The sequence below is a fragment of the Grampus griseus genome (assembly GCF_964374135.1).
Source record: "Grampus griseus genome assembly, chromosome: 6".
NCBI classification, from domain to species: domain Eukaryota; kingdom Metazoa; phylum Chordata; class Mammalia; order Artiodactyla; family Delphinidae; genus Grampus; species Grampus griseus.
Genome location: NC_139000.1, coordinates 88045191 through 88072629, shown reverse-complemented (window position 1 = coordinate 88072629; position 27439 = coordinate 88045191). Strand labels below are relative to the sequence as shown.

Below are 27439 nucleotides of genomic sequence, written 5' to 3'. Positions count from 1 at the left end.
ATATAAGCAGATGTACATGTGGCGTTAAAATGTTAATAGGGGCTGGGGGAATTAGAAGAGAAAATGCCTAGAAAGGCTTCTGGGGGAGAGAGTGGGGAAATGAGAAAAAGGTGAGAAACACTGCTTTAAGGGAAGAGGTAAACAGACGTTCCTGTGATACTTGTATATATTAAAGGATTAAAACAAACTAGCATTTATAGACAGAGTTGGAAGAACCTGAGAGGTCATCTAACTATTAGAAAAGTTTTGTGACACCATACATGTACACACACATAATTTTACTTGGTCTCCAAAACAAACTGTCATTCCACTTTCTGTAATGAGAAAATTGAGAGTCAAAGCGTTTGGGTGATGTGCTGCAGTCAGAGCTATTAAATGGAAGAACTGGAATTTAAACCCAAGTCTCTATGGCTCCAAACCCACCTGCACATCATGTTGCCTCTCAGCCTGTGGTCCAATTATGTCCCAACCAAGAATTCTACTTTGTGACTTTTTAAAAATGAAGATTCCCAGCACCCTCCACTCCAGAAATGTGAATTCAGTATCTGGGACCGGGAATCTGCATTTTAATAACTTTACTAGGTGATTCCATTTTGGTGATCCAGGGATCATTTGGAGAACAACTACTCTAGTCTAATTTCCCACCCAGTCCCCATGTCCTCATGGGATTGTACCCTAGGGATTCAAAATTCCCCTTCCAGATCAGAGATTCCATCTCCTCTTCCAGATAGGTGACCAACCAAGCTTTGGGAGGAAGTCCTTTGTTGGGAGAAGCCAAAGTTTATGAGACAGCATGTTGCACAGCTCTGTTTGAGAAAGTGCTGACAATTTTGCTTTTTTTTTCTTTCTCTCCCTTCCTCCCCCCTCGCTTCCTTCCTTCCTTCCTTCCTTCTTTCCCTTCCTTCCTTTCTTCTTTCTTTCCTCCTCCCTCCCTTCCTTCCTTACCTCCCTCCCTCCCTTCCTTCCTTCTTTCTTTCCCTTCCTTCCTTCCTCCCTCCCTTGCTTCCTTCCTTTTTTTGTAGAGCTTCCTTCACTGCTATTCTGACCCTCCTGAAAAACCAGGCTCAAGGCATTTCTTTTAAAGTTAATATTAAACTTTAAAACACCATGAAAAAAAGTTTAAAAGCCACAATTCAGTCATAATGCTACCAGTCTAACAATGTTCATGTTCCGTTGTATTGTTCTACTGTTAATTAATGATCTCCCTCTTGTTAATCATTGAACAATCATAGATTGTTCAAGTTCACAAAATTTAGAAAATTCTTCCAAGAGATAGGCTTGAACTTCACAATTCCTATTGGAAATCAGAAAATTATGCTGAAGATAAACTTTAAATCACAGTTTTCTTGAAAGCATGTCTCATTCTTCTTCCAAATTCCTCAAAATCTGAAGGTTTTTCTTTAGTTCTAAAATAAATGGTATAGTGGGAATGAAAATGTATACACTGAAATATTTCTTCTCTAGTAACTTTATCTGTTCTTTCCCATATCACTTCAACCTCACCAAAATATGTTTAATTACTTAGTTTGCTTATATATTTCCTGTTCTAAAAAATATAAGTTGAATAATCAAAACATTTCTTTGCAATTATTATCATTTAATGCACTTTGTTGCTGAAAAGGTTTTAGTTTTCTGGCTTTTGTGGAGGCAGTATGGGATAGAGAAAATAAAGTGGGTTTTGGTTTAAGGAAAACTTCATGTTCCAATCCCAATTCCAACACTTTAACCTTGGGCCATTGACTTCCTCTGTTTTTCTCACTTAGCTCATCTTTAAGATGGGGACAGTGCCACCAGGGGTTTATCTGAGACAGCATTTATAAAGCCACCAGAGTACTAAGCACAACTCTTTTTCTACTATTAGTTCTCTTTCTCCTTCACTCTTTTTAGAGCAAATTTGTGAGTTCCAATCCTGCTGTATAATATTTGAGGTTATTTTCATTTCCAAAAGAGATGCAGAGGGTTTTCTTGGGGATCTTCTATGTGTGGCATAAACAAAATCCATAAAAATAATAGTGAACCACCTTTTAAATTTTTCTTTGAGAAATCTAAGGGCATAGACTATCTAGCTCTTTATCACATTTTGCTATGACCAAAATCATCCATTTGTTAATTCGGTAAACATTTATGAACACTTATTAGTGCCAGGCATCTAAATGTAGGGGATATACCAGTGAAGAAGACAAACAACGTCCCTTATCTTACAAAAATTATATAAGAAAAGGACAATAAATGAATAAAACAAGGTAATTACAGATTGTGATAAATGCCAGGACAATAAGACTGTAAAGTGTCTCAGTGTTAACATGATAAGGAACTGTGTTCCTCACTGAGTTTAATTTGTAACAAATATTGGTTAGAAAATTCTCTAAAAAGTCTCAGTTAAGATTGTGAACGTAGATTGTGTGTCAGAAAATGGAGAACTTAAGGAAAATAAATGATCACAGTTAAAGATTACCGAGATCTGAAATACTGTAATTTTTACAACTGATGCAAGAGATGTGATTTACAGTTCCATAGAACTGTCAATGTTGATAGTTCTTTACCTTGACTTTAAATAAGTTATAATATTTTTCTTGGAAATTATTCCCTTTAATAGAAATTAACATGGGTACCTAGCTTGGTAGAAAATTGTGTCCAAAAAACATCTTCCTCTATGGTTTCTGTAAAATTTATTGATTCTTAAGCCCATGGGAATTTTAACACACAGTGAATATGGACTGACCATTGTAAAACAGGTGTCTAAGAAACTTTAGATATAAGTCCAGTAATTTTAGATATAATTTAGAAGTTACATATCTTTATTTTTCTAGTTTATCAGTGATCAATCTGATCACAGTAAATTGAGCAAATTGGATTTTTAAAAAAACTGAATTTTGCAAGTGGCTAGTTACAATGATGAAAATTTGAAACTCCCTATCTATATACACTTGCCTGAAAAAAATAACTTAAGAATATTAATAGGGATTCAGCTTTAGCATTTTCTCAGTTTGTTATTGATCATGTTTTCTGGGCTATGTAGTTAAGTATTTGGACATGCTTTTTTTGTCTTGGTTTAAAACCTAACATTTGTTCTCTTGGGTAATAAACCTTTATGATTTTAATCCATAACTTTTTGAGTAGTAGGTTCTACCTCAAGATCATCACCCAGCCTCATTCTAGCTGCTATGAAAGAATACTTCCTCTCTTTGCTCTTTCTCTTGGGTGTGAATAAGTTTCAGTCTTTGGATCATACTTTCCTGTCTGGATGCTGCTGTGTTTATAACACAAGGAGTTGACCATTGCAGGTAGAGAATGGTTTGGAGAAAGCCCACAAATAGTACTTGAGGGAAACAAAGGCATGCCTTTTGATCTCTGAGTCATTTGTATTCACTACAGTTCAAGCAGCACCATTTCTTCTGCACACTTGATCTAATAATTTGTGGCACTCTCCCCTTCAAAAGCCAGGTTGTCTGGCTGCATAAATGAACTCAGGACTTTATTTCATCAAAAAAATTTGAATACTTACTACGTGCTAGACATTATAGTAGTTTAAATGGATCTGTTATTATGGATTCAGTGACAAATTTCTTTAAGTTTAAGAAGGGCCAAGTGATCTTAGCTACTCATGGAAACATTTTCTCATTTAGAAACATGCCTTTGCAAAGTCAATTGATTATGTTACTTTTATAGCTTTATAAAGACTAATTCAGCTCTAGGTGGAAAATGTTCTAGAGAATTTATATTTTCTCCATTTTAAAAAATCTTCTGTTCTAGGAATTAAATAGCCCCGTAGTTTAATTTAGTGTTGTGACTGTGGATTTTTTTTTTACATCTTTATTGAGTATAATTGCTTTACAATGTTGTTTTAAGTTTCTGCTGTACAACAGAGTGAATCAGCTATATATATACATATATCCCCATATCCCCTGCCTCTTGAGCCCCCCTCCCACCCTCCCTATCTCACCCCTCAGGTGGTCACAGAGCATCAAGCTGATCTCCCTGTGCTATGCAGCAGCTTCCCACTAGCTATCTGTTTTACATTTGGTAGTGTATATATGTCAGTGCTACTCTCTGTGTAGCTGTAGCTGTGTAGCTGCTACTCTCTGTGACTGTGTTTTTATTTTATTCTATTCACAATACTGTTTCCCAAGAAATTTTCATATAATATATATTGACTTTTAAAAATAATGTTTTCTAGGAAGAAAATAAAGGTATAAAGGTAATATATATTCAGTATCAGACTTAGAAAATATTAATAATCAGAAAATAAAATAAAATACACCCTGTTAATATTTTGATATATATTCTTCTGGTCTTTCTCTGTGTACCTATTTTATTTATATATTTCTTTGATAAAAATGAGATCATACTCTGCATTCTATTTCACAGCTTGTATTTTTTAATCTAGTATTACATGGCAAATAAATATGCTTTTTTATTCACATGATTCCCGTTCTTTGTAAGCAGATGTTTTATTGCTAGAATAGGGACTACAAGAATCTATTTATTAAATTATTCTGCAGGATAAATTCAGAAACCCAATCTACCAACAAAATCCACTTCTCTGCTCCTTTCCATCCTTAATTCTGTCCCCGTTACTCCCCACTGCCCATTCTCCCACCCCCAGGAGGGTTCTGTTGGGGGAATCTCTGAAGGAAGGTTTATCTAGTCAGTTACATACTAACGCTTAAGATCTCATCTTTTCAAACGTTTTCAGCCAATCCTTCAGCATTTTTAGTTTTTACTTTATTTGCTAGAGAACCTGTTTTGTGAATGGATGGGCTTATTCCTATTCTAAGGTCGAAATCTTTTATCCACCCTTTTTATAAACCATAACAGATTTCAACTTCCCATCAAGAGTGGAGTTGGGAGGGTTTGTAGTAATGTGGGAAAATAAAAATCATATGCTGGAATTCTTGCTCAGAATTGTAGGGGAAGGGGAGATATCTGAATAAAAATATGTTTAGGGTTGAGTAATAGACATTCAAATTTAAGTTTTTTTGTGTTCCAAAGAAAATGGCCCAGTTTTTAAATTCCATCTTGCCTTTTGTGTATTACTTCAAACTCTCTAGCAATTTTGTTTTATCTGTTGCTAATGTGCAAATATATTTGACTATTAAATATCCCTGTTTTGAAATATGCAGTATTTTTGTTTTCATTCTCAATGTCTTTATACTCTATGAGAAATTATACATAAATGACTCAAGCCACAGATTAAGTTTATATTGGATATTAAAAACAACGGTAGGAATGGGTTTTAAATTGTAGTATGAAAGTAAATACCCAAAAGTGTACATAATTGTAACCAGTGCAACTATAGAATCTTTTGAAGACAAATTTATTTCTATAAAAGGAGAAAATTTTAAAAATTAAATGTTTAAAAATTTAGAAAATACCAATAGGCCAAACAGAAAAAAACACTTAGCATCCCACCACTGTTAATGTTCCATTAGTTTACTAATCTAATTTGCCTTTCTCTTTCCTAATCTATAGTGAATTCTATTCATAATGGTCATATCAAATGATAGCTCTCCCGTGAGTGCTTTAACTCTATTTGAATTGAATATGTATACATTATCTGTTTTGAACCTGTTTTGTGAATGGATGGGCTTATTCCTATTCCAAGGTTGAAATCTTTTATCCACCCTTTTTATAAACCATAACAGATTTCAACTTCCCTTGCGCATCTATAGATATCTGGCCCATCATGTGTCTTTAGGGAAAACCGTGAGCATACTAACTTTTTAAATTTGTTTTAATAATCTGAGTGATAACAAAATAAGAACTAATATAAGTAATAATGGAAAATATAGAAATGTGTAAAGGAAAAAAACAATCACACTCCCATTTTTGGTCAATTTCTTTCAAGTCCTTTTTCTCTGCCTATTTATTTTTACAAAGTATGTGTACAGTTTTTGTATTTGACTTCCTTAATAGAAATGTTTTACCACTTTAAATCAATTTTTAATATTTTAATATGTCCCTGATATAATGTACTGCAGCTAATGCTAGCCCCTGTCTTTCCCAGCTCCTCCATCTGAATTCTCCTGCAGGCTAGGTTCTTCCCAGATGTTGATCATCCTGACATGGATGCTTTATAATATTCATTGTCATCATTGCTGTCATTTCTTGAACACTTCTTATGTTTCTGTACTTTATATTGGTGGCTTATCTGAACAAGCTTACTTTATCATGTCCTGGTGAATGCTATTATTGGACTGCTATGTCTTCCTTTCTTCCCCATAGCTGAGTTCATTTTCTCAGCCCTTGTAATCTCCACATTTCCTTCATTCTATAAGTCTGTTTTGCACAGGTCCTACCATGCATCTAATTTAGCCTGCCTAATTTTGTCAGTAAAAGGCTGTAAAGAATCAACTGACTCTAGTTCACTGTTTTCTTTCCTTTGAGCAAAAGCTCATTGAAAACAAAGATGATAAGCAGGACCACAGGGGAGGTTTTCTTCTCTCTGTGACTATTTGTGTGTGGTTCCTGGTGCACATGGGAAAAGTATTCTCATTTAGATAATTTTCTTCTCTTCTGTCTTATGCAAATGATTAGATATTTCAAAACAGGGAAAACACAGTTCTGATTATTTGTGTATTTTTAAAGTGTGAATGCCATTAATGGTCTAAATTGCTATAAAAAGATTGTAGAATAATTATGCTTTTAGCTTGTACCTTTCAAAGTCTTGTTGTCTAATTGATTATTACTTGGATCAGTGGTAGACCTCCTAGATAGACAAATCAAACTTCAAAATTCCTCACATTGGTGAAGATGGAAATAAAATTGAACTATTTTTCTTTATATTAAATTTTGGACTTAAATTTTATACTTTTTTAAAACTAACTTTTCTAGGTGACTATAACAATATAGACTAGAAGTAATATCCTTTTGTCACATAAGCGGTGAAATTTATTGGTTTCAGTAGAGTGAATCTTGTCCTGTGGGCATTTGGGGAAGAGATTTTAACATATAGCAATCATTCACTTTGTGCTAGACATTGAGACCAAGGGAGCCTGGTACAATATCCACCCTTCTTTCCTAAGCCTATCCCTCAGGTCATAGTGAACAACTCTGACTCCTTTTCCACACTTCATTACTCCCTGAGTATATGTTTTCATCCTTTCTACCAGACAATTATGTTTTTAAAGGTCAGGGCCTATTTATTTATCCTTATATTCCCCATTACTCTTATAGTTCTTGGCATCTAGTAGCAGCTCAAATATTTATTATATTGAATTGGACTGTTGTTCATGTGAGTCCCTAACTATCCTGGCCTCTTCCCCTCTAAACATATTCCAGTTTATCTGTCTTTTTTCAGTTATGTTCCTTGTATGTTCTGTCTTCTGACTTTGAAAAAAATATATTTGCACAAAGACACAATTTTACATGATTGAAAGTTGGAAAAATATCAAAGATGACCTAATTTTATTATTATTGAGGATGTCAAAGTTTTCTCTTACCAGACAGTTATAACTGAAAACTGTACTATTTATTTTGTTGCTCAAATTGTTCCAGCATTTGCCATTGGGAGTTCTTCCAGTTGGCTGAAAGAACGTTGGCATAGTCCCAGCAGTTTGTGTTTTGAGCACTTTCCTACTTTCTGGCACTGTAGGATGCTCCAGGATCATCTTGTATATTCCTTGCTCCACCCCTAAAATCAGCCATTTCTTTTTGTTTGTTTTTGTTGTTGCTTATTTTTTTCTTTTCCATTATGATTTATTACAAGATACTGAATATAGTTCCCTGTGCTATATAGTAGGACCTTGCTGTTTATCCATTCTATATATAATAGTTTGCATCTGCTAATCCCAAACTCCCAATCCATCCCTCCCGCACTCCCCTTACCCTTGGCAACCACAAGTCTGTTCACTATGTCTGTGAGTCTGTTTCTGTTTTGTAAATAAGTTCATTTGTGTCACTGCCTTTAGGCCCTGTCAGTGTTAGAAAGTAAATGTATGTATATTAACCTGTGTATGTATACACATCTGTATTATTTCTACTATTACTCATCAGTTCCTAACTTAAGCTAAACAGGAGTTCCCACTGATGTCTCAGACTCTAGTTCAGAACTACATGGTTCATTTTAGCCTCTTCCCCTTACTTATCTGTAAACTCCCATTCCAACAGTGAGAAATCTAGCTTCTACCATTCCCCATCTTTTTACTTATTTTATCAGTCGCAGTGTACAAGTACAGCAGTATCAGAATTGTTAACCAGTACCTCGAGAAACAACATTACCAACTACAGTATAGTGTTTATATACAGTTCCTTTTGTTTTGTCCTGCCGTCTCCAGTCATTTCCAAAGATACTTAGAGCCGTTTCTCCCCATCCTCTCCAGTGGGGTTATGTCATACATTTGTAATACAATTAAGTTCTTTTGTCATAGTCTGCATTCCGTGCTGGAATTCCCCCCCTCCACCCTCTTAGTTGAGTTTTGTTTTAATTTTCATTTAAAAATATTACATTGATTCCTTGTGCTATGAAGTTCCATGGGTTTTGACAAGTAGATAACATCATGTATCCATCACTGTAGTGCAAGACAAAATAGTTTAATGGCTCTAAAAAATTGTGCTTTACCTAGCCACTCCTCTGCCCTTTCCAGACCACTTACAAAAACTGATCTGTTTTCTGTCTTTTCTAGAAAGTCATATAAATGAAATCATACAGGATGTAGGCTTCTCAGACTGGATTCTTTCACTTGGCATAATGCATTTAGGATTTATCCATGTTGTTGCATAGATTAATGGCTCTTTCTGTTTGATCACAGAATGGTGTTCGTAGCAGGATTGTAACATCTTGGTTGTTTCCAGGTATTGGCAGTTGGTAACTACGAATAGATCTTTTGCCCATTTTTTTTTTATTTCAGTAGGAACTAAAAAATAGAATATCAAGGTTTAATTTTTAATTTCAAAGCAAAGTTCAGACAATACAGAAGTGTATAAAGGAAATAAAATAGGATAAATGCTCCCTTTTTGCTCCAAACCTAAATCTTTTAAAATAACTGGTGTTAACAAATTGACACATATGCTGCAGGTTTTTCCCCTATGCTTCTAGTAACAGAAATGCATTTTTTTCTATAATTTTGAAATGTTTTACATATAAACCTAACTAGACTAAAATTATTACTCTGCAACTTGCTTTTATTTTTTAACTTACCACTGTATTATAGTCAGTGTTCCAGGTCAGTACATTTAAATCTAACTTGTTCCAGCTGGTTTTCATTCCATAAGAAATATGTGCTATAATTTGCTCAACCATTTCTTACTCAAAAGTATTCAAATTAATACCAGTTTCTTGTCTACAAGAAAAATACCACAGTAACCACACTTTTATACACACTGATGGCCTTTTAGTTTTTTTCTTAAATAAAAATACACTATATGGATATCTATAATTTTATAATTTACCAATATATAAACAGAAAAAAAGCAGTAGGCTTCTTGGGAATGGTAATCATATTCTATCCTGAAACCTATCCTTCCTGTCAGTCTTGCTCTCACTCTCACTCCTGCCCTCTCTCCTCACCATTTCCCTCTCTCATTTTGCTCATTAAAAAAAAATGAGGTTGTTTTCTTATTCAACCTTAAAAGTTTCTTTGTATATGCTGGAAACATGTCCTTTGTCAGTATGTGATTTGCAGATATTTTCTCCCAGTATGTTTTTTCATTCTCTTTCTTTCTTTTCTTTCTTTCTTTCTTCCTTCCTTCCTTCCTTCCTTTCTTTCTCTCTTTCTTTCTTTCATTCTTTCTTTCTTTCTCTTCCTTCCTTCCTTCCTTCCCTTTCTTCCCTTTCTTCCCTTTCTTCTTTCTTTCTCTTTCTCTCTCTGTCTTTCTCTCTCTCTCTTTCTTTTCTTTCTTTCTTTCCTTATTTATTTATTATTTTTGGCTATGTTGGGTCTTTGTTGCTGCGCGCAGGCTTTCTCTAGTTGTGGTGAGCAGAGGCTACTCTTCGTTGTGGTGCGCAGGCTGCTTATTGTGGTGGCTTCTCTTGTTGCGGAGCACAGGCTCTAGGCATGTGGGCTTCAGTAGTTGTGGCTCATGGGCTCAGTAGTTGTGGCTCGCAGGCTCAGTAGTTGTGGCTTGTGGGCTCTAGAGCACAGGCTCAGTAGTTGTGGCACACGGGCTTAGTTGCTACATGGCACGTGGGATCTTCCCGGACAAGGGCTTGAACCCGTTTCCCCTGCATTGGCAGGTGGATTCTTAACCACTGTGCCACCAGGGAAGCCCCCAGTATGTCTTTTCATTCTCCTAACAGTGTCTTTCACAAAGCAAGGGGTTTTGATTTTAATTAAGTCCAACTTAAATTTTTTTCTTTTATGAATTTTGCTTTTGGTATTGTACTTAAAAACTCATCGCCAAACCCAAAGTTATGCAGATGTTCCCCTACATTTTCTTCTAGAAATTTTATAGTTTCTGCATTTTACATTTAGGTCTGTGATCCGTTTCAAGTTAATTTTTGTGTAAGATGTGAGGTTCAGTTTGTTGCATATGGACTTCCAACGTGTAGCATCATTTGTTGAAAAGACTGTTCTTTCTCCATTGAATTGCTTTTGTACCTTTGTCAAAAAATTGACAGTATTTTTGTAGGTCTGTTTCCATACTCTATTGTTTCCATACTCTCAATTCTGTCCAATTGATTGATGTGTCTATTCTTACCCTGTGTTCATTATTGTAACAGTGAGTCTTGAAATTAGGTAATATAAATCCTTCAACTTTTGTTCTTCTTTCTCAGAATTGAATTAGTTATTCTAGTACCTTTACCTTTTCATAAAATTTTAGAATATGCTTATGTATGTCTATAAAAAACCTGGCTGGAATTTCAGTAGGGATTTCATTAGGCCACAGAGAATTGACATCTTTACTGTGTTGAGTCTTCCAGGGCAAGAACACAAAATATCTCCTCTATTTATTTAGATTTTCTTTCTTTCATCAGTGATTTCTAGTTTTCTATACTCAAATCCTGTACATATTTTGTTAGATTTACACCTAAGGACTTCATTTTGGGGGATGTTATTATAAATTTATTATTTTTAAAAATTCAAATTCTGAGTATTCGTTGCTGGTATATAGAAAAGCAGTTGACTTTTGTGTATTGACTATGTAACTTTTGACCTTGCTAAACTCATTTATTATGTACAGGAGTTATTTGGTGGATACTTTGGGGTTTTCTGCATAGCAGTTATGTTGTCTGTGATTAAAGCAGTTTTGCATATTTCTTCCTTTCTAGTCTGTATACCTTTCATTTCTTTATTTGAATACACTAGCTAGGACTTTTAGTATGAGGTTGAATTAGAAGTGGTGAGAAAGGACATCCTTGCCTTGTTCCTGATCTTAGGGGGAAACTTAACATCTTGCTATTGAGGATGATGTTAGCTGTGACTTTTAAAAAATAATCTTTATTAGGTTAGTGAAGTTCCCTTCTATTCTCAGTTTTTTGAGAGTTTTTATCATGAATGGATGTTGAACTGTTTCTGCTTATGTATTAATATGATTACATGATTTTTCTTGTTCAATGTATTAAAATGATGAATTACATTGACTAATTTACATATGTTAAACCAACCTTGCAATTTTGGTATGAACGCCCATGTGATCATGATGTATTACCCTTTTTATATATTGCTGGATTCAGTTGACTAATATATTTACATCTAAATTCATGAAAGATACTCTTTTATAGTTTTCTTTTTTGTAATACCGTTGACCCTTGAACAACATGGGTTTGAACTGTGTGGATCCACTTATACACAGATTTTTTTCAATAAATACATACTACAGTACTGAACGAACCCTGTTTGGCTGACTCTGCAGATGTGGAACTGTGGATACCAAGGGCTGATTGTAAAGTTATACAAGCGGATTTTCAACTGCATGGAGTGTCAACATCCCTAACCCCAACACTGTTCATGAGTCAACTGTATATTTTAGTTTTGGAATAGGTTAATGCTGGCCTAATAAAATGAGTAGGGAAGTGATCTCCCATGTTTTCTGGAAGAGACTGTAAATGTGGTATTATTTCTTCCTTAAATATGTAGTAAAATTCACCAGTGAAACCATCTAAGCCTTGTGTTCCTTTTGTGTGTGTGTGGGGGGTGAAGGTTTTCTACTAATTTAATTTCTTTTTTAGATATAGGACTATTTATATTATCTATATTTCCTTAAGTTTGTTTCAGTAGTTTGTGCCCTTCAAGGACTGGTTCATTTTATCCAGATTATCAAATGTATGGGCACAGACTTGTTTGTAGTATTCCGTTATTATCTTTTCATGTCTTTGGTTTTAGTAGTGATGATACCTGTTTTATTCCTGATATTGTTAATTTGTAGTCTCTTCTTTTTTTTCTTGGTTACTTTGATTAGAGGTTTATCATCTCATTCCTTTAACTTTAGGTTTAATTCATTTTTCTTTATCTAGTTTCCTAAGTTGAAAGCTTAGGTTATTGATTTTAGAACTTTCTTCTTTTCTAAAATATATAATACTAAACATTTCTCTCTAAGCACTACGTTAGCTGCATCCCATAAATTTTGATGTATTTTTAAAAGTTATTTTTAATTGTAGTAAAATATACATAACATAAAATTTACCATCTTAACCATTTTAAGTGGTTAAATGATATTAAGTATATTCATGCTGTGCAAGTTAAATTGTATTTTCATTTTTATTTTGTTCAAAATATTTTCAAATTTATCTTGAGATTTCTTAACTCATATATAATTTAGAACTATGTTGTTTAATTTCCAAATATTTGAGGCTTCCTTGGTGGTGCAGTGGTTAAGAATCTGCCTGCCAATGCGGGGGACATGGGTTCGAGCCCTGGTCCAGGAAGATCCCACATGCTGTGGAACAGCTAAGCCCATGTGCCCAACTACTGAGCCTGCACTCTAGAGCCCAGTGCTCTGAGCCAGTGCTCTGCAACAAGAGAAGCCACTGCAATGAGAAGCCCAGGCACTGCAATGAAGAGTAGCCCTTGCTCGCCTGTTACTAGAGAAAGCCCGTGTGCAGCAACAAAGACCCAACGCAGCCAAAAGTATATAAAAAATTGATTTCCAAATATTTTGAATTGTCTAGCTATCTTCTGTTACTGATTTCTAGTTTTATTTTGGTATGCTTTGAGAATATACTTTGTAAGGTTTCTGTTCTATTTGTTAAATTGTGTTTTCTGTACCAGAATGTTGATGAATGTTCTGTGTGTGCTCTTGTTGTTAGATGGAATGTTCTATAAATATCAGTTGTATCAAGTTGATTGATAGTGCTGTTCAGGTCATCTGTATTCTTACTGATTTTCTGCCTACCTGTTCTATCAATTACTTGGAAAAGGGTGTTGAAGCCTCCAATTGTAAATACAGTCATCCCACTTATCCACAGTGGATTGGTTCCAGTATCCGCCCCCAACCCCAGATTCCAAAATCCATCGATGCTCAAGTCCCTTATATAAAGTGGTGTTGTCTCTGTGTATAACCTATGCATATCCTCCCGTATACTTTAAAACATCTTTAGGTTACTTATAATACCTAATACAGTGTAAATGCTATGTAAATGGTTGTAAATACAAGCTGAAATCTATGTAACTAGTTACAGGTATGTAGCAAATTCAAGTTTTGCTTTTTGGAGCTTTCTGGAATTTGTTTTCCAAATGTTTTCCATCCATGGTTGGTTGAATCCATGAGTAGGGAACCTGTGGGTATAGAGGGCTAACTGTAGGCAATTTGTCTATTTCTCCTTTCAGTTTTATCAGTTTTTGCTTCATGTTTATAAAGTTTATGCTATCAATTCTCAAATTTGGGCATATTATCAATTTTGAGTCAATTTTTTTTTTTTTTTTTTTTTTTTGCGGTACGCGGGCCTCTCACTGTTGTGGCCTCTCCTGTTGCGGAGCACAGGTTCCGGACGCGCAGGCTCAGCAGCCATGGCCCACGGGCCCAGCCGCTCCGCGGCATGTGGGATCTTCCCGGACCGGGGCACGAACCCGTGTCCCCTGCATCGGCAGGCGGACTCTCAACCACTGCGCCACCAGGGAAGCCCTTGAGTCAATTTTTGTTTGTGGTATGAGAGGTCATTAGAGGTTCCTGTTTTTTGCATAGGGATATTCAGTTGTTTCAGCACACTTTGTTGAAAAGAGCATACTTTTTTCTACTTCACTGCCTTTATATCTTTGTCAAAAATCAGTTGTCCAGTAGGTGTGGGTATATTTCTGGACATTGTTTTTTCTTGTTTCATTGCTCCATTTATCTGGCTTTATGCTACTACCTCACTGTTTTTATTGCTGTTGGAAGTATTAGACTGAAAACTTTTCTTGTTCAAGTTGTTTTGGCTACTGTATTTCCATATAAGTTGTGTAATTGGCTTGTCAATTTCTGCAAAAAAACCTCATGAAATTTTGGTTGAGATTGTGATGGATCTATAGGTCATTATGGAGAGAATTGATATCTTAGTCTTCTGAAATACTAACACAGTAGATCTTGCCCCTTTTTAAGGTCCTCTTTATTTTTTCTCAGTAGTGTTTTACAGTTTTCAGTATACAACCTTTTCACATCTTTTGTTAGATGTAGCCCTAAATATTTCATTATTTTTGATGCTATTGTAAATGTGCTTTCTAATTTTATTATTTATGATTTATATAAAAATATGATTAATTTTTGTATGTTGATCATGTAACCTTGTTAAGTTGGCTTATTTCTAGTAGGTTTTTTGTGGATTGCATCAGATTACATAGTTGATGTGTCATCTTTGAATAAACATAATTTTGCCTCCATACTGTATTGTGTAAAAGTGGTAAGAGTGGACATGCTTTTTTCAGTGGGGGAAATATGTTAAACTGAATGAAATTTCATCATATCAAAAACTTGTGAGCTGCCTAAAACACTGCTGAAAGAGGATGCAAGGCTGCTTCAGTATTTGAAAATCAGTGTAACTGACCATATTAACAGGTTAAAGAGACAAAAGTCACACACTTATATCACTCGATGCAGAAAAAGCATTTGACACAATTCAACACTGACTCATTAAAAACTCTCAGAAAGTTAGGAATAGAGGGGAACTGCCTCAGCTTGATAAAGAGCATCTTTTTCTTACAGACCTTATAGAAGTAGAATTTATATTTAGTTTAAACTTACAGAAATACAGTTGTTTTTGTATATCAATCTTGTATCCTGACAACTTGCTGAACTTGTTTATTCTAATAGCTTTTTTTTTTAGTGGATTCCTTAAACTCTTCTAATCATTACATCATCTGCAAATTGAAATTCTTTTATTTCTTCCTTTGCAATATGGAAGACTTTTATTTATTTTTCTTGCATTATTGCTCTGACTGGAACCCCCATTACAGTGTTGAACAGAAGTGATAAGAGTGTATGTCTGTCTGGTTCTGGATCTTAGGGGATAGCTGTTTGTATTCCACCGTTACTTATGATGTTAGTTGTGGGTTTTTCCTAGGTGCCCTTTGTCAGTATGAGGAAATTCCCTTGTAATGCTAGTTTATTGAGTGTTTTTATCTTGAGAGGATGTTGGTTTTTGTCAAAAGCTTTTTTTTTTTTACATCTTTATTGGAGTATAATTGCTTTACAATGGTGTGTTAGTTTCTGCAATATAACAAAGTGAATCAGTTATACATATACATATGTTCCCATATCTCTTCCTTCTTGCATCTCCCTCCCTCCCACCCTCCCTATCCCACCCCTCTAGGTGGTCACAAAGCACCGAGCTGATGTCCCTCTGCTATGCGGCTGCTTCCCACTAGCTATCTGTTTTACGTTTGGTAGTGTATATATGTCCATGCCACTCTCTCGCTTTGTCACAGCTTACCCTTCCCCGTCCCCATATCCTCAAGTCCATTCTCTAGTAGGTCTCTGTCTTTATTCCTGTCTTATCCCTAGGTTCTTCATGACATTTTTTTTCTTAAATTCCATATATATGTGTTAGCATACGGTATTTGTCTTTCTCTTTCTGACTTACTTCACTCTGTATGACAGACTCTAGGTCCATCCACCTCATCACAAATAGCTCAATTTCGTTTCTTTTTATGGCTGAGTAATATTCCATTGTATATATGTGCCACATCTTCTTTATCCATTCATCCGATGATGGACATTTAGGTTGTTTCCATCTCCTGGCTATTGTAAATAGAGCTGCAATGAACATTTTGGTACATGACCCTTTTTGAATTATGGTTTTCTCAGGGTATATGCCCAGTAGTGGGATTGCTAGGTCATATGGTAGTTGTATTTGTAGTTTTATGAAGAACCTCCATACTGTTCTCCATAGTGGCTATACCAATTCACATTCCCACCAGCAGTGCAACAGTGTTCCCTTTTCTCCATACCCTCTCATATACCCTCTCATACCCTCAGCATTTATTGTTTCTAGATTTTTTGATGATGGCCATTCTGACTGGTGTGAGATGATATGTCACTGTAGTTTTGATTTGCATTTCTCCAATGATTAATGATGTTGAGAATTCTTTCATGTGTTTGTTGGCAGTCTGTATATCTTCTTTGGAGAAATGTCTATTTAGGTCTTCTGCCCATTTTTGGATTGGGTTGTTTGTTTTTTTGATATTGAGCTGCATGAGCTGCTTATAAATTTTGCAGATTAATCCTTTGTCAGTTGCTCATTTGCAAATATTTTCTCCCATTCTGAGGGTTGTCTTTCGGTCTTGTTTATGGTTTCCTTTGCTGTGCAAAAGCTTTGAAGTTTCAATAGGTCCCATTTGTTTATTTTTGTTTTTATTTACATTTCTCTAGGAGGTGGGTCAGAAAGGATCTTGCTGTGATTTATGTCATAGAGTGTTCTGCCTATGTTGTCCTCTAAGAGTTTATTAGTTTCTGGCCTTACATTTAGGTCTTTAATCCATTTTGAGCTTATTTTTGTGTATGGTGTTAGGGAGGGATCTAATCTCATACTTTTACATGTACCTGTCCAGTTTTCCCAGCACCACTTATTGAAGAGGCTGTCCTTTTCCACTGTACATTCCTGCCTCCTTTATCAAAGATAAGGTGACCGTATGTGCATGGGTTTATCTCTGGGCTTTCTATCCTGTTCCATTGATCTATCTTTCTGTTTTTGTGCCAGTACCATACTGTCTTGATTACTGTAGCTTTGTAGTATAGTCTGAAGTCAGGGAGCCTGATTCCTCCAGCTCCGTTTTTCGTTCTCAAGATTGCTTTGGCTATTCAGGGTCTTTTGTGTTTCCATACAAATTGTTAAATTTTATGTTCTAGTTCTGTGAAAAATGCCAGTGGTAGTTTGATAGGGATTGCATTGAATCTATAGATTACTTTGGGTAGTAGAGTCATTTTCGCAATGTTGATTCTTCCAATCCAAGAACATGGTATATCTCTCCATCTATTTGTATCATCTTGAATTTCTTTCATGAGTGTCTTATAGTTTTCTGCATACAGGTCTTTTGTCTCCTTAGGTAGGTTTATTCCTAGATATTTTATTCTTTTTGTGGCAGTGGTAAATGGGAGTGTTTTCTTGATTTCACTTTCACATTTTTCATCATTAGTGTATAGGAATGCCAGAGATTTCTGTGCATAAATTTTGTATCCTGCTACTTTACCAAATTCATTGATTAGCTCTAGTAGTTTTCTGGTAGCATCTTTAGGATTCTCTATATATAGTATCATGTCATCTGCAAACAGTGACAGCTTTACTTCTTTTCCGATTTGGATTCCTTTTATTTCCTTTTCTTCTCTGATTGCTGTGGCTAAAACTTCCAAAACTATGTTGAATAAGAGTGGTGAGAGTGGGCAACCTTGTCTTGTTCCTGATCTTAGTGAAAATGCTTTCAGTTTTTCACTATTGAGGACAATGTTGGCTGTGGGTTTCTCATATATGGCCTGTCAAATGCTTTTTGTGTCTGTTGAGATGATCATGTGGTTTTTGTCATTTATTCCACTGATATGAGGTATTTTATTGATTTTGAGTGTTACACCAACCTCATGTTCCTGAGATAAATTCCATTTTATCATGGTGTGTATACTTTTCTGTATGTTGTTGCATTTGGTTTGTTGCTAATATATTTTGAGGATTTTTTTCCTCCATATTCATAAGAGATACTGGTCTATAATTTTCTTGTGTTGTTTTTCTCATTTTAGTATCAGTGTAATTCTGTACTCGTAGAATGAATTGTGACATGTTCCTCTTCTGTTTTTTGAGGAGCTTGAAAAGCATTGGTGTTAATTCTTTAATGTTTGGTAGGACTCACCAGTAAAACCATCTAGGCTTGGTGCTTTTTTTGTGGCAAGTTTTTGGAATAATTAGTTTCTTTACTTGATATAGGTCTATTCAGATTTTCTATTTTTTTCTTTGTTTTAATTATTTCTTTATTGAGGTAACATTGGTTTATAGCATTATATAAGCTTCATGTGTGCAATAATATACTTCTGCTTCTGTATACATTACAGCTCACCAAAAATTTAGTTTCCACCTGTCACCACATAGTTGACCCCCTTTACCCATTTCACCCCCCTGCCACAACACACCTTCCTCTCTGGTAACCACTACGCTCACTGTATCTATGTTTGGTTTAGTTTATTCAACTTTTTAAAATTTGTTTTTTATATTCCACATGAGTGAAATTATATGATATTTGTCTTTATTCATCTGACATATTTCACTTAGGATAATACTCTCAAGGTCCATCCATGTTGAAAGAAATGGCAAGATTTCTTTCTTTTTCTATGGCTGAGTAGTGCGTATTCTAGTATATACACATCTATCTATTTATCTATCTACACCTTCTTTCTCCACTCATCACAAGATGGGCAATTAGGTTATATTCATATCATGGCTATTGTACATAATGCCACAATGATCACAGGGGTCCGTGTATCTTTTGGAGCGAGTGTTTTTGTATTCTTTGGATAAATAGCCAAAAGAGGGATAGCTGGACCTTATTGTAGTTCTATTAATTTTTTGAGGAATCTCCATACTGTTTTCCCTAGTGGCTACACTGATTTACATTCCCACCAATAGTGTATGAGCATTCCCTTTTCTTCACATATTTGCTAAAACTTGTTATTTCTTGCCTTTTTGATCATAGCTTGTTAATTTTAACAAGCATGAGTTAGTATCTCATTGTGGTTTTGATTTGCATTTCTCTAATAAATAGTGTTGTTAACATCTTTTCATGTGCCTGTTGGCATTCTGTATGTCTTCTTTTGGAAGCTCCTTTGCCCACTTTTAAATAAGGTCATATGGTTTTTTTGTTGTTAAGTTGTATGAATTCTTTATGTATTTTGGATATCAATCCCTTATTGGATATATGATTTACAGATATCTTCTCCCATTCAGTAGGGTGTCTTTTCGTTCTGTTGACATTTTCCTTTGCTGTGCAGAAGCTTTTTAGTTTGATGGAGTCCTGTTTATTTTTGCTTTAGTTTCTCTTGCCTGAGGAGACATTATCTAGAAAAATAATAAGATCAGTGTCAAAGAGCATACAGCCTATGTTTTCTTCCAGGAGTTTTATGGTTTTAAATCTTACATTCAAGTCTTTAATCTACTTTGAGTTGATTTTTGTGTATGATGTGAGATAGTGGTCTAGTTTCATTTTTCTTTTTTTGCATGTGATTGTCCAGTTTTCCCATCACCATTTATTGAAAAGACTAGGCTTTCTCCATTGTATTTTCTTTGCTCCTTTGTCATAAATTAGTTATCCATATATGTGTGGGTTTATTTCTTGCTGTCAGTTCTGTTGCATAGATCTATGTAACTTTTTCTGCCAATACCATGCTGTTTTGTTACTATGGCTTTGTAATATTTGAAATCGGGGTGTGTGATACCTCCAGGTTTGTTTGTTTTTTTTCCATCAGGATTATTTTGGCTCTTCAGGGGTCTTTTGTGGTTCCATATAAGTCTTAGAAGTTTTGGTTCTGTGTCTGTGAAAAATGTCCTTGGAATTTTTGATAGGGATTACTTCAAACCTGAGATTGCTTTAGGACATTTGAGCAATGTTAATTCTTCCAGTCTGTGAGCACAGAGTATATTTCCATTTATTTATCTCTTCTTCAGTATTTTTCAACAGTGTGTTATAGTTTTCAATGTACAGATCTTTCACCTCCTTGGTTAACTTTATTCCTAGCTATTTTATTCTTTTTGTTGTGATTGTAAGTGGGGTTATTTTCTTAATTTCTCTTTCTGTTAGCTCAATGTTAGTGTGTTAAAAACACCACAAATTTGTGTATGTTGATTTTGTATTCTGCAACTTTGCTGTGTTTGTTTATTACTTCTAATAATTTTGTGGTGGTGTCTTTAGGGTTTTTAACATATAATCATACCATCCACAAATAGTAACAGTGTTTTATTTCTTTTTCTTATCTAATTGCTCTACCTAGGATTTCCAATGCTATGTTGAACAGGAGTGGCAAGAGTGGGCATCTTTGTCTTATTCCTAATTTTATTTTAATTTTTAAAATTTTTTAAAGTTTTATTTGTTTTTTGGCTGCATTGGGTCTTCATTGCTGTGCACGGGCTTTCTCTATTTGTGGCGAGCAGAGGCTACTCTTCGTTGCAAGTGTGTAGGCTTCTCATTGTGGTGGCTTCTCTTGTTGCAGAGCACAGGCTCTAGGCATGCGGGCTTCAGTAGTTGCAGCACACAGGCTCAGTAGTTGTGGCACACTGTCTCTAGAGTGTGTGGGCTTCAGTAGTTGGCGACGTGCAGGTTCAGTAGTTGTGGCACGTGGGCTCAGTAGTTGCAGTGCGCGGGTTCTAGGGTGCGCAGTCTCAGTAGTTGTGGCACGTGGGCTCAGTAGTTGTGGCTCACAGGCTCTAGAGTGCTGGCTCAGTAGTTGTGGCGCACGGGTGTAGTTGCTCTGTGACATGTGGGATCTTCCCGGACCAGGGATCGAACCCATGTCCCCTGCATCGGCAGGCAGATTCTTAACCACTGCGCCACTGGAGAAGTCCTTATTCCTAATTTTAATGGGATAGTTTTCTGTTTTTCACCAATGAGGGTGATGTTAGCTGTGCTTTTGTCATATATGGCCTTTATTATGTTGAGGTATGTTCTATACTCACTTTATTGAGTTTTTATCACAAATGGGTGTTAGAATCTTACCAAATGCTTTTTCTGCATGTATTCAGATGATCTTATGTTTTTATGCTTCATTTTATTAATGTGATGTATCATTGTGATTGGTTTCAGGATATTGAACCATCCTTGCCTCTCTGGAATAAATCCCACCTGATCATGGTGTGTGATCCTTTGAATATACTGTTGTATTTAGTTTGCCAATATTTTGTTGAGGATTTTTGCGTGTGTGTTTATCAGAGATATTGGCTGTAATTTTCTCTTTTGTGTGTTGTCTTCATTTGGTTTTGGTATCAGAGTGACATTGGCTTCATGAAATGAGTTAGAAAGCATTCCTTCTTCTTTATTTTTCTGAAGACTTTGATAGGATAGATATTAAATCTTCTTTGAATGCTTGATAGAATTCACCTGTGAAGCTCTCTGGTCCTGGTCTTTTGTTTTGGGGGAGGTTTTTATATTACTGTTTCAATCTCTGTCTTTATGATTCAGTTTTGGAAGGTTATATTATTCTAAGAATTTGCTTCTTCTAGGTTGTCCAGTTTGTTGCTACATAGCTGTTCATAAGATTCTCTTATAATTCTTTGTATTTTTGTGGTATCTGGTTTGCTCTATTTCCAGTGCTTTCTAGTACATTCTTTATTTCATGTATTGAGTTCTTCAGCTCCAGAGTTTGTTGGGTTCTTTTTTAGAATTTCAGTCTCTTTGGTAAAGTGTTCTTTCTGTTCATTAATTTTATTCCTGAGCTAATTGAACTTGAGCCTTTCTGAGTTTTCTTGTAACTTGTGGAATTTCTTCATGACAGCTATTTTGAATTCTCTATTAGATCATAATGCTCCACAATTTTCTGTTGGTTTTTGGGGAATTGTCATTTTCTTTTTGTGATACAGTGTTACTGTGGTTCTTTAGGATGCCTGATGAGTTGTTCCTCTGCTGGTGCATTTGAAGAAGCAAATACTTTCCGACTGGATTCTAATAACTCAACAAGTAAGAAATTAGAGGATTTTCTTTTGTTTTCCAGTATCAGAGGTATTGCCCCATACCCTCATTATCGCTTCTTGTGCCTTCAGGGTCAGTGGCATTGCCTCCTGGGGCACAGGGATGATGGGCTCTTCTGCCACGTCCAGAATTCTCTGAATCACAGGCTTCACAACCAAGGGTGGGGATGGGGAGTTGGGGTCATGCAGGCACCTCTGCTTGTATCTGGTATTGTAAGGTTCACAGGCTCCACCACTGTGGGCACTGTAGCAGTTGGCCAGAGTTGTGGACGCCTCAGTGACTTGGGGGATGGGATCCTGGGCCCTAGTACTGCTGCTGCCCAGTTACCAGTGGCCATGGGCGCCACTCCTGCTGGGAGGTCAGAGTCACGTATACCACCTCCTCTGTTGCTACCTGGTTTTCTAGGGCTGTGGGCTTAGCTGTTGTGGCTGGAGTGCTAGGATTGCAGGCACTGCCTCTATTGTTCCCTCAGTTCTGCCTCTATGTGTTACAGTCCACCCACCTTTTGGTGTACAAGTGTGTGGTATTCTTCAGCATCCTATTGTGTTGAGTAGAGGGGCCCTAGTTGAGTTATGGATGTTTTACTGGTTGTAGATTGAAAGGGAGTGTCTCATTTCACTGTGCTGCTGACATCACTCTCCCAGATTTTGTTTCTTCTCAAAGGTATTCTTGGTAGTTTGTGTCTTTCTAGGAACTTTTTAAATCTTTCTTACCTATTTGTTGGCATACTTTTCTTCATAGTATTCTCTTATAATCCTTTTTATTTCTGGTTATAATATTCCCTCTTTATTATTATAATTTGAGTCTTCTCTTTTTTGCGGTGGGGGGAAGTCTCGCTAAAAGTCTGTCTATTTTGTTGATTTTTTAAAGAACCAACTTTTGGGTTAGTTGATTTTTCTGCATGACTTTTCTCTATCTCTTTTTTTCCCATTCTAATCTTTTGCATTTCCTACTTTCTGCTTGCTTTGGGTTCATCTTGCTCTTCTTTTTTCCAGTTACTTAAGGTGGAAGGTTATTGAGTTGAATTCTTTCTCTTTCTAATATAGCATTTGCAGCTATAAATTTCTCTTTAGCACTGCTATGTATCAGCATAGCTGTGTATCATAAGGTTTGATTTTTTTTTTGTTTTTTTCATTCATCCCAAAGTACTTTATGTTTTCCATTGTGTTTTCCTCTTTGACCCATTGGTTATTTAAGCATATGTTGCTTGACTTTTATATATTTGTCATTTTCCACATTTTCTTTTGTTACTGATTTCAAATTTAATTTCATTGTGGTCAAAGAACATACTTTGCATGATTTAATTCTTTTTTAGTTTATTGAGGTTTGTTTTCTCACCTAGCACATGGTCTGTCATGGAGAATGTTTCATGTGCATTTGAGAAGGATGTGTATTCTGTTCTTTTTGGATCTAGAGTATTCTGTAGATATCTGCTATGACAAGGTAGTTTATGGTATTCTTCAATAAATTAGCTCTTTTTTGTTGATCTGCCTTGCTTTCAACCCATTCTTATAAGAGAGGTATTGAAGTCTCCAACTATTTTTGTTGAATTGTCTATTTCTCCCTTCAGGTTTTCAGTTTTACTTCATGTATTTTGGGGCTCTCTTTATAAGTGCAAGTATACTTATAGTCACTATATCTTCCTGATGAATCGATCCTCTTAGCATTGTAAAATATCTTTCTTTTGTTTCTAGGAACAATTTTTGCCTTATAGAATTTTGTGTGATATTAGTATAGGCTTCTCAGTTCTATTTTGGTTATTGCTTGCATGGTCTATATTTTTCTTTTATTTTTTAGCCTGTTTGTGTCATTGAATCTAACTTGTCTTTTGTAAATAGCATATAGTTGGATTTATTTTTTTGAATGGAATCCTATTTATGCCTTTTTGTTTTATGTTTTTTGGGTCCATGTTTTTAAGATTAATTTTTTTAGATCAGTTTTAAGTTCATAACAAAATTGTGAAGGTACAGAGAGAGGAAGGTACAGAGATTTCCCATATATCCCCTGCCCCAACAGATGCATCTCTCATTATCAGCATCACTCACCAGAATGATACATTTGTTATAATCAATGAACCTACATTGATACATCATAGTCAGCCATAGTTTCCCTTAGGGTTCATTCTTGATGTACATTTTATGGATTTGGACAAATGTATAATGACATAGTTATCATTAGAACATCATACAGAGTATTTTCACTGCCCTAAAAATCCTCTTGCTCTGCCTATTCATCCCTTCTTATCTCTTTGCCTCCCCCATCCCCAGCAAAAACTGATCTTTTTGTCTTCATAGTTTCTTTTTTTTCCAGAATGTCATATAGTTGGAATCATATAGTATGTAGCATTTTCAGATTGACTTCTTTCACTTAGTGATAATACATTTAAGATTCCTTCATGTCTTTTCATAGTTTGATAGCTCATTTCTTTTTAGTGCTGAATAATATTCTATTACCTGGATATACTGCAACTTGTTTATTCATTCACTTATTGAAGGGCATCTTGATGCTTCCAAGTATTATAAATCTGTTATAAACATTTGTGTGCAGGTTTTTGTGTGGACATAGTTTTCAACTCCTTTGGGAAAATACCAAGGAGCGTAACTGCTGGATTATATACTAAGAGTATGTTTAGTTTTGTAAGAAACCACCAAACTCTTTCAAAGTGGCTGTACCATTTCACATTTCCACTAGTAATGTACAGAGTTGCTATTGCTCCACATTCTCACCAGCATTTGGTGTTACCAGTGTTCCAGGTTTTAGCCATTCTAATAGGTGTGTAATGGTATCTCATTGTTGTATTAATTTGCATTTCTCTGATGACATATGATGTGGAGCTCCTTTTCATATGATTATTTGCCATGTATTTTCTTTGGTGAGGTCTCTGTTAAGGTCTCTGGCTCAGTTTTTACTCAGGTGTTTGTTCTCTTATTGTTGAATTTTAAGAGTTGTTTGTATGTTTTGCATAATAGTCCATTACCAGATATCTCTTGTGCAAATGTTTTTTCCCAGTCCATTGTTTGTCTTCTCTTTCTTTTGACTTTGTCTTTCACAGAGCAGAAGTTTTTAATTTTAATTAAGTCCAGCTTATTAGTCATTTCTTTTATGGATTTTGTCTTTGGTGTTGTATCTCAAAAGGCATCACTGTTCCCAAGGTTTTCTCCTATATTATCTTATAGAAGTTTTATAGTTTTGTGTTTTACATTTTGGCCTATCATTGATTTTGAGTTAATTTTTGTGATGAGTCTAAGGTCTATGTCTAGATTAATGTTTTTTTCTTATGGACATCCTGTTGTTCCAGCACCGTTTGTTGAAGAGACTGTATAGCTTTGCTCCTTTGTCAAAGATCAGTTGACTGTATTTATGTGGGTCTATTGCTGGGTTCTCTATTTGGTCCATTGATCTGTTATTTTGGCCAGTACCACATTGTCTTGATTACTGTAGCTTTATAGTAAGTCTTGGAGTCAGGTAGTGTAAGTATTCCAGCTTTGTTCTTCTCATTCAGTATTGTGTTGGCTATCCTACGTCTTTTGCCTTTCCATATAAACTTTAGAATCAGTTTGTTGATGTCCGTAAAATAACTTGCTGGGATTTTTCTGGCTGAGATTGCATTGAATCTATAGATCAAGTTGGAAAGAACTGACATCTTGACAATATTGAATCTTCCTGTCCATGAACATGGACTATTTTTCCATTTACTTAGTTCTTCTTTGATTTTGTTCATTAGTGTTTTGTAATTTTCCTCATGTAGGTCTTATATATATATATTTTAGGTGGCTCATTTTCTAAATCCATTCTGCCAATCTCTGACTTTTGATTGGGGTATGTAATCCACTTACACTTAGTGTAATTACTGATAAATTTACACCTGCCCTTTTCTTGTTTTTATATGTCTTGCAGCTTTTGCATTCCTTTATTCCTTGATTCTTGCCTTCTGTTGTGTTAGATATTTTTGATTATGCCTTTCCAATTTCCTTTTTCTTTCTTTTCTGTTTATTTTCAATTATTTTCTTAGCACTCACCTTAGGATTACAATTAGCTCTTAAAAGAGCCTCGTTCAGATTAATACTAGTTTAATTGAAGTATACAGAACCTTTCCTCCAGTATATCTGCATTGCCTTCTCCCTCTTTTGTACTATTACTGTCATCAAATTATACTTTTATATGCTTATCAGCCTATTTTTATAATTATTGCTTTATGCAAGTGTCTTAAAACTGGTCAAGAAAAGTGTTATATTTAAAGAGTTATATTTATTCTCATAATACCCATTTAGTTAACTTTTTCTGGTGCTTTTTATTTCTTTGTGTGGATTCAAGTTATCCTATAATGTCATTCATTTCGGCCTGAAGGATTTCCTTTAGTATTTCTCATAGGGCAAGTCTGCTAGCAACAAATTCTCTCATATCTGTTTTATGGTTTTGGATTGTTTGTTTTTAAATCTGGAGGTGTCTTAATTTCGCCTTCATTTTTCAAGGAGAATTTAGCTGGTTATAGAATTCTTGGTTGACCATGTATTTCTTTCAGCACTTCGAAGGTGGTCATCTCACTGTCTTCCATCTTTTCTGATGAGACATAACCATCTGTTGTTACCCTCTTCATGGTCGTATTTTAGGCCACTCAGTTTTAGTTGCCTCTTTACTTTCATCTGCTTTCTTTCTTCCAAAATCCATTGAAGACTCTTGCTACTTGCTCTGTGAGCTTACTCTTTTTTTTTTTTCAGTACGCGGGCCTCTCACTGTTGTGGCCTCTCCCATTGTGGAGCACAGGCACCAGACATGCAGGCTCAGCGGCCATGGCTCACGGGCCCAGCCGCTCCGCGGCATGTGGGATCCTCCCAGACCGGGGCACGAACCCGTGTCACCTGCATCGGCAGGCGGACTCTCAACCACTGCGCCACCAGGGAAGCCCCGAGCTTATTCTTTTTAAAATTTTTTCTCACCAGGGTCTTAGGAGGAAGGGGAAGCTAGTGTATGAGTTCAATCTACTACTTAAACCAGATATTCTCTATCTTGCTATAGAAGGTCTAATCTAAGCCTGTGGTGTCCCAGGAGCTACACACCTGCATATGTTTTAAGTCATCCAAGCTTGTCACCCAGGTATTTGAAATATGTTTCACAGGATGGCTTTTTCTTTGAGAAGTAGTTCAGGAATTTAAGAGGTGTAAAATCTTGTTATCCTTCCCAGTCTGTAAATAAATGGGGATAGTAAAGTGAATAGTAAACTCTGCTTCATCTAGTAGTTTAAGCTTTTCGTGTTGAACTAGCTGCAATTTATTTAAAACATTCTACACAGTGTCACAATATGTGTATTTAAAGGTGAATGTAATTATATGTCTGTAATACTTATATACTTACTAAAAGGAATATTCAGATAATAAACATCTGTTGGTTAGGAATCCTAATTATGGTCTCCAAAATGATGCGGGGTGTGGTGCTTG

The 27439-nt window shown here is 35.6% G+C and overlaps 1 protein-coding gene across 1 annotated transcript in view; it reads left to right on the top strand.

The window, feature by feature from the left end:
• Positions 1-755: 755 nt before the first annotated feature.
• PTPDC1 (protein tyrosine phosphatase domain containing 1) overlaps positions 756-27439 on the top strand; it is a gene marked incomplete at its 5' end in the record, with an annotated part of 86470 nt that continues 59786 nt past the window's right edge. The window contains one exon of the mRNA XM_082657411.1: positions 756-779. The remainder of the gene's footprint in view (positions 780-27439) is intronic.